At 42.8% G+C, this 7,300-nt stretch overlaps 1 protein-coding gene across 1 annotated transcript in view; it reads right to left on the reverse strand.

The window, feature by feature from the left end:
* Window positions 1-6,444, reverse strand: part of IP6K2 (inositol hexakisphosphate kinase 2) — a 39,417-nt gene extending 32,973 nt beyond the window's left edge. Inside the window, exons 1-2 of the mRNA XM_019504961.1 lie at window positions 6,372-6,444; window positions 6,334-6,338 (exon numbers count right to left, since the gene is read on the reverse strand). The gene's annotated coding sequence lies outside the window, so the exon portion shown is untranslated. The remainder of the gene's footprint in view (window positions 1-6,333; window positions 6,339-6,371) is intronic.
* Between the last annotated feature and the right edge of the window lie 856 nt (window positions 6,445-7,300).

Consider the following 7,300-nt stretch of genomic DNA (forward strand, 5'->3'; position numbering starts at 1 on the left):
ATAAACTAATGCAAGTGACCTTAAATTTGTCATCACTTCTGATAATGGGGTTCCAAGTACTACTTCACATTTATTAGGAATATGAACACAGATCAAGGTGAAAAGGTAACACATTTAACATGCCATTACCTTTTAAAAGGACAGGGAGCCTGTGCCTTGTCTGCAACTCTCATGATATATAAAAAGACAACTAATTTGTTGGTGAGGTTGGTTTCAGTCCCTTTTTCTCTTCCACCCCAACCAAGTCTGAAGATTTTGCTCTCCCATGCCTTTTACATTAAAATCAATCAATCAATCAATCAAATCAGGCCTTTTCTATGCTAGAAGACTGATTGACAGGAGTTCTAGTGAAGCAAGAGAATCATTAGAGTCAAAACAATAAAAGTATAGTAAATGAAGTGAAGGAGGAACACAAGAAAAAAAATATAAATCTGCACAGGATTTGTAACAAGGAATAAGACAACAGAAACCAGTTATCAAAAACTTCCCTGATTTTAACTGAAGACAAAAGGAACTATTACTTTAGCAGCATCTAGTGACAAGTTGGCATTCCTTGGGCTTGAACCTTAGATCTTGTCTGAACAAGAAAACTCAATCAGATTACATTACAGTGCGATGTTAAAAATACAACTCACTACACAGAGATTTCTTTATATTGCAAAGTGGCTTATTTCAATTTAGCCAAGTAAATTATTCTAGGCATGGTTTAAACAAAAATAAGCAGATGCCCGTAGCCTTCTGCACCATTTAAAGTTAAATCACACCTCAGTGGAACTGAGACCATTTTCTCCTGCAAATAATGCCTCAGAAACAACACAAGAGCCATTAAACTACTCAGAAGTAGCATCTCACCTCTGCAATCAGGAGCTGCATTCATCTGAAGTCATCACAAGTCTCCGACCACCATAAAGTCCTACATATCTCAAGTACAGCACAGATGATTTACGATGCATTTGGAACAGATACAGAAACAACAGAAAACATACGCTAAAAGGAAGCATTTTTCTCCACTAAGCATGCAACCAAGTATCACATACACTTCCCGAAAACACTCAGACACTGCCAGCTTTCTGCATCATACCACTGCATTACTATTTAAGCATTCTGGTCAAAGCCCTCTGTGCATCATGAAGACAACAAATGAAAACTAAACGTAGCAATCACAATATTCCAGTGTGCAGCAAGATTGATGAGGCTTATCACCGCACATTATTTTTAGTCATTTTTGTAGGGGGATGAGCAAGTGGAGGAAGAGGGCACTCCTGTTTAAAAGAGGGTCTGTTCTTAATACCTGTACGGATCACCTTGAATCCCAATTCTATACAGACATATGAAACTAGAAGGGGGGCTATCCTCAAGTGACTGCAGAAGGAAATGCTGTTCTGGGGTAGAATAAAGATCTTACTGCCCAATTTTTAAAAATTCTTAAAATCTATTTAAGCAACAGTAGAAAGTGACACAGCAGACAAAATACAGCAACACTCCCTGATCAGCTTTCTATTCAAAAACAATCAGAGCAGGAATGGAACATGTTGGGATTTTTAAGTATGAGAAGGGTTTGAAATATTCAAAGAACCACTGGAAAGCAAAAGAAGCTATCTGGCAGGGAAGCATTTGGCTGGGGACAGCAGAGCAGGATGTGGTCGGCAGCATGTGGGACCTAGTCAAGAGAACTGGGATAAGCAAAGAAAGCACGAAACTAAAAGGGAGAAAATTAGAGCAAACAGCACAGGAGAAGGGAGATAAGCCAAAATGCAGCTTCAGATTCCAAAATGTAATAAACAGAGAAAGCGTGAAAGAATTTGGAAGTAAAATTTTGAACAAACTGGATGAACGGAAAGAATAAGATGTTTTAAAATTTAGCCAAAAAAGCCACCTAAAGTCTATATAACGGTAATTAGAATATACCCTCCCCCCAACATACTGACAACGAAGTACAAGAGGCAAGTCCCCTATCATCGTGGGGGGTTTTTTTTGTTTTTTTGTTTGCTTTTTTTTTTAAATATGTCTAGCCCATACTAGACAGGACTCCCAACAATTTATTTGCAGGTTATACCTCAATGTGAAGAGCTGGAGAAACTGGGTCATCTAAAAAGTGGACCTAAAGTTCCAAGCTTGACAAACTTAAGCCAAAAGACTATTATCTAACAATATAATTCACCACAGTCCTTTACCAACTAGACATATTCACAACCTCAAAAATTCTGTATTACGTGAAACAGGAAGTTACAACAAAAGCTTCAATGGTTTGCTCAAGACCCTCTGACACTAAAAGTCAGCACTCAATATTTACTTAACAAGATTTTAGTTTTAGAAAGCTTTCTTCCTGCTTTCTGGATCTATAATAAATTTTACTTTGATTTGCAAAACAAAAGTATTTCCTGACTCCTACATTACATCACAATGCATATTTGTTGTTGTTAACCTCATCATACAGTCTCTTTTGCAACACAAGACAGTGAGGCCAGGTTTAAAACAAAGAAATTCCAGTGTTTTTCCTCTCAATAAAACCCCCCAACAATTCCAATGTGCCACTGCCTAGTTTTTGGCTGGAAAAGATTAGTGTAAAAATATACCTTTAATAATGATTAAGAGTAATTCTATTAGAGGGCTAGATAATGCATCTTAAAACTATTCTTACATGGTTATATTGTTTCAAAGGTATCTTAACTTTCGACAAAACACAAAGCCAAATGAAAGCATTCAAGCACAAAGGAAAAATCCTCCCCTGCAATGGAAAATTTTAATCTTTTGAAGCAAGCTGCAGAGATGCTTAGCTGGACCTGGGTTGCCTAGATACCAATCGCACCCTTTTGCCAACTGAAAGAAGTGAGGTATCAGCAAACCAAACAACTGACAAGTAGATGAGCTAGACTAGGCGGCAAATTTTCATTCCATTGCTCCTAATCTCCAAACAGCAAACAAAACACATTCTAGTTTGGAAAGGAGATCACTTTAAGACCGATTCAGTACATGCACCAAATATAATGGGACAATACAGATTGGCTCCAGCCACATTTCTAATCAATACACACAGAATATTCATTAGTGACCTAGGCCGTACAATACTATGCATACTTCACTTAATGTTGGGATAAAAGTAACACACTGTATACCCAACCTTGAGCACAGTAACACATAGCATGAAGGGTATCTAATTCACCTGCATTTACACTTCCTAGTGGAAAAAAGAGGGTTAGGGGGGAGCAGGCTCACCAGAGGCCCTGTTAACCACAAAGGTGAACTACAATAATAATAATAATAATAATAATAATAAAAAAAAAGACAATTCAATTCTTGGATACGTTTCAGCTTTGCACACACATTCCTAACTATAAAACAAGTGCCATGTTCAAGTTTGATGGAAAAAACACTGGCAATTAACTCAGTGCACTTCAATATAAAATTCACATTTTCATTTAAAACCTGAAAATAGTTGTTTGCATTCTGACTGAAGTTAAAGACTTCATCAAGTTATACTGCAGTAGTCACAATCAATTTAAAACAAAGCCAATAATTTCAGCCTCAAATACTTATCCTGCATTACAATTTTCCCTTGAAACTTTCTACCTTAGCTACACAGTTCCAGAGTCTTGGAAATATTTATAAAAAAAAGGCAACCTACTGTAATTTTGGACACTAGTCTATGCTCTTACCAGGGTTAAATGGCATGATTCTTCAGACACCTCAAGAAGGGCATCTGGAGACTTCTCTGCTAACAATGTGATTTCTACCAGTAGGACTGACACTGTCCTCTTGTACAGGATGCACAAACCTAGGCTTCATTCTCACTTGTAGTACTAGTCCACCTCTGGGAAGTCACTTCATCTTTTCACCTTCATTTATTTCTCCCATCAACTGTTATGAAATAATAAACAAGGCAGAGAAGTCTCTCAGGGTGGAAAGGATCTAAATCACTGGTCAGGAAGCCTCAATTTAAAATCACTGTTTTCTACAAGAAGTGCATTCTTGTTTGATATCCTTTATTCATTTAACTTCTTGAAACTCTGCACTTTTAAAGAAAGGTTAGGCCTTGACTGTACGTACACAAACTGGCAAAGAGACAACAAGGTTGATGGTTGGGTACCAGGTCAGTTCTCTCTCATCTTCATATACTGCTGTTAACAAGGATGTTATCTCTGGAGACGACAAACTCTCCCTATGCCTGAAGAAGGGCATTTGAAAACTTGCAAAACCAATTTTTCCAACTATTTAGTTGGTCTTATAAAAGATATCACATCTATTATCTACCCAAAGTACCTTGTCTGCCTGTGATCTTTGGAGAGATAAATGCATAGTTTGAGAACTGAAACTAAGCATCACAAAGATGCTTAATGGGATCTTCTAGACCCCACTGGTGCCAGAGTGCGGCAAGCAACATACACCTTGGGATGGACGGCAGGGAAAAGGTCAGGGATGCACTTCCACAACAAGGATTGGGCCCCTCACAGCTCCCCTGCCTTCCACTTCTGGCATACCACAACATCTTACAAGCTGAGCTGGCAGGTGTTTTTGGCACTCTGTCCAAAAATACTGCCAACCCCTGTTCTAGACTGAGCATTGAGTCCCATTAGGTAAAATAGTTTTCTTTAATCTTCACTAGTCTGTAGAGGAGCCTCTTGGAACCTCATAGGACTGGGCCCCTAATATAGTCCATGGCCTGTTGTAACCTATTTATAAACGCTTCTAAAAAGGTTACATGAACATATTGTCTCAAATAGTACAGAATTATAAATTATAATCCCTATATTCCATGACAATCTTTGAGCTGTAGCATACCTTAAATTAAAACTCTCTTTATATAATTTTATTTTTTATTTTAAGATGCTTTTTTAACAAAATAAGTGAAAAAATCCTATTTAATTAAAAAAAAATTAAAAAAAAATTTATTGATTTTTATCCACCCTGGTGTCTTCCTAGGCAACACGAAACAGTATCCGAGAGCTAGGCCACAGTCTCAGATGGAGTCTTAAGGCACAACCGTGACAAATCCTCATAAAAATACGGTTGGAGAAATCTACTTGCTTCAATAAATGAATAATTAAGTTGTTTATGGAACCCCTTATTGTAGCAAATCCTTTAAAGTTACACAGTGCTATGTAAAAGATTCGCCTTGTTATCTCATAACCTTGTCTTCCTTGCCCAGGTCTCTAGCAGAAGGAGGTAGTTAGCCATGTTAGTCTTAAGTCAAGGCAGAGGCACTTTAGAGATTACCTCACTCAGAAAGCAAGAAAGACATAAGCTTTCACAGACAACAGTTTACTTACTCAGATGTTATGACAGTAGGTTATTATCAAGCACACTCCCTTCTGAAGCGGTCAGCCCCTAAGTTATCTCCCCACCCTGCCTTCTGCCCAATTCTCTCTGACAGATCCAACACCCTTTGGGGGCATTGGAAGGTGCTGTATTTGTTTTTTTTAAAACATGGTTAAAAAAACAAACAAACCACACACAACACACCACAGGCACACACCTTCAATCCCCCCCACCCTCCAAACTATAGCTATCTATATAATTTCACATGTTAAATAAGCTTGCAAGAGCATCACAATTGCAAGGCACAGAAAAGCACTGTAAACACAAAAATACGGTGCACCAATGGCAGATTTAATTTCCAGGACCAGATACCATAAAGCAGAAATCCCCTTCTCAAAAAGCTGCATCAGGAAAGAAAGAGAAGAGAAATCCCCAGGCTTCTCCAGAACATCTAATAATTCCACAGGGTAAGATACCCTTATTAAAAACCACAGGCTTGATGGGGAGGGGAGACACAGTAGCTAAAGGTGACGGAGGGGCTCCGCTGACCTGACCTCTCCGCCTCCCATCGCACTATGAATTGAGCTCATTCAGACAGTATCGAGATGAGTCACAGAACTGCACAAGGGAAGCAAACGTTTCAGCCTTTCCACAGGAGGAGGAAGACCCTCCCTCAGGGAACATAATACAGGGCCCCATTTCTCCTCTCTCAATAAGGATATAAAGATTGGAGCAAACACAAATACACCCCCATCCCCGGCAGGAAATCCCGACTTCAGCTGTCGAACAGCCTCCCTCCTTCCCGATGTAAGGCACGGGGCCTCCCTGCCCGACGGCGCTCGCCCCTCACGTACCCCCACGGGCTGCATCCTCCAAGGGGACCACCCCCGCTCAGCACAGATTTGCACCCCCGGGGAAGGAAGGAAATACTCGCTCCTTTCCCCGGTCCCCGAGATCCGCACGGGCCGAGAACTTCTGGCCAATGGGGGATGGGCCGCGCCGGGGTCCCGGGAGCCACACGCCAGACCCGGCCGCAGAGGGGGAGGGGAACCCCGACTCCCACCTCCCCCTCAACAGGGCGGCACCCGGCGGGGACTAGGCGGGCACGAGTTACCTGGCGGCGGCGCGGGCGGAGACTCTGACTCTTTTGTTCCTCAGCGGCCAAAATGGCGGCGCCGAGCGGGGCGTCCCCTCTCCCCACCCGGCCGCAGGATTGCCACGCCCCCGCCTCTCTATTGGCTCCGCCGAGGCCGCGGCGCGCTGGTTGGCGGGCGCCAGAGGGCCTGTTGCTAGGGCAGCGGGGCAGCATCGGCCACGTGACGGCGAGGGGGAGGAGGGGCGCGTGGGCGGGAAGCTGCAGGCCTCGGGGCGCCTTGCAGGCTCCCAACCATTCAAATGAAAGCTGTGAAGTCACACTGAGGAGCAGAAGGATGCTCCACCCTGGTCCCTGGTTCCCTGTCTTTGCCTTGACCTGAACTCAGCACCTGGGTTGAGGTGCAGGAACTGTCTCCCCTCCTTTCTTTAAGAAAGGAAATGAAGCTGTCAAAGCGGCTGCTTGGGAACTTGTTCAGGGTGGAAATCCTGGCACAGCTCTATGCAACACTGGCAGGGCGCTGAAGTCACCTTGTCACTGGCCTTCTGCAGAAATAAGTCAGTCGGTGGCAAAGGGACCCCTTGGCTCCGCTCACCTCGGGCACCAGGCATGTCTTTGCCAGCATCGTGGCTTGGGGTTAATGCCAGCGGGCCTTGCTCACACACGGGTCCGGCTGCAGGAGTGGCTGTGGTCCCTACTGGGATTTAGTCTCCTTCTGGTTCCTTTAATTACATCCAGAGCTCTCCATATCTAATCCTCCTAGTCCCTGGCCACAGCTGTCAGGAGAGCCATGAACATGGCTGTGGTTAGGTTTGACTACTCATCAGCTATGTTCCTGGCTCTAAGATTTTTTGATACCACAAGCAGACGTACCAAGTAGGTGGGGGCCCGAGGGCCCTGGCCCCCCTCAGGAAAAGGGCTGGCACCTGAAATGCATATGACTTTCCACAC

Source organism: Gavialis gangeticus, unplaced genomic scaffold (genome assembly GCF_001723915.1).
Source record: "Gavialis gangeticus isolate Ggan-Ray unplaced genomic scaffold, GavGan_comp1, whole genome shotgun sequence".
Classification (NCBI taxonomy): Eukaryota; Metazoa; Chordata; order Crocodylia; family Gavialidae; genus Gavialis; species Gavialis gangeticus.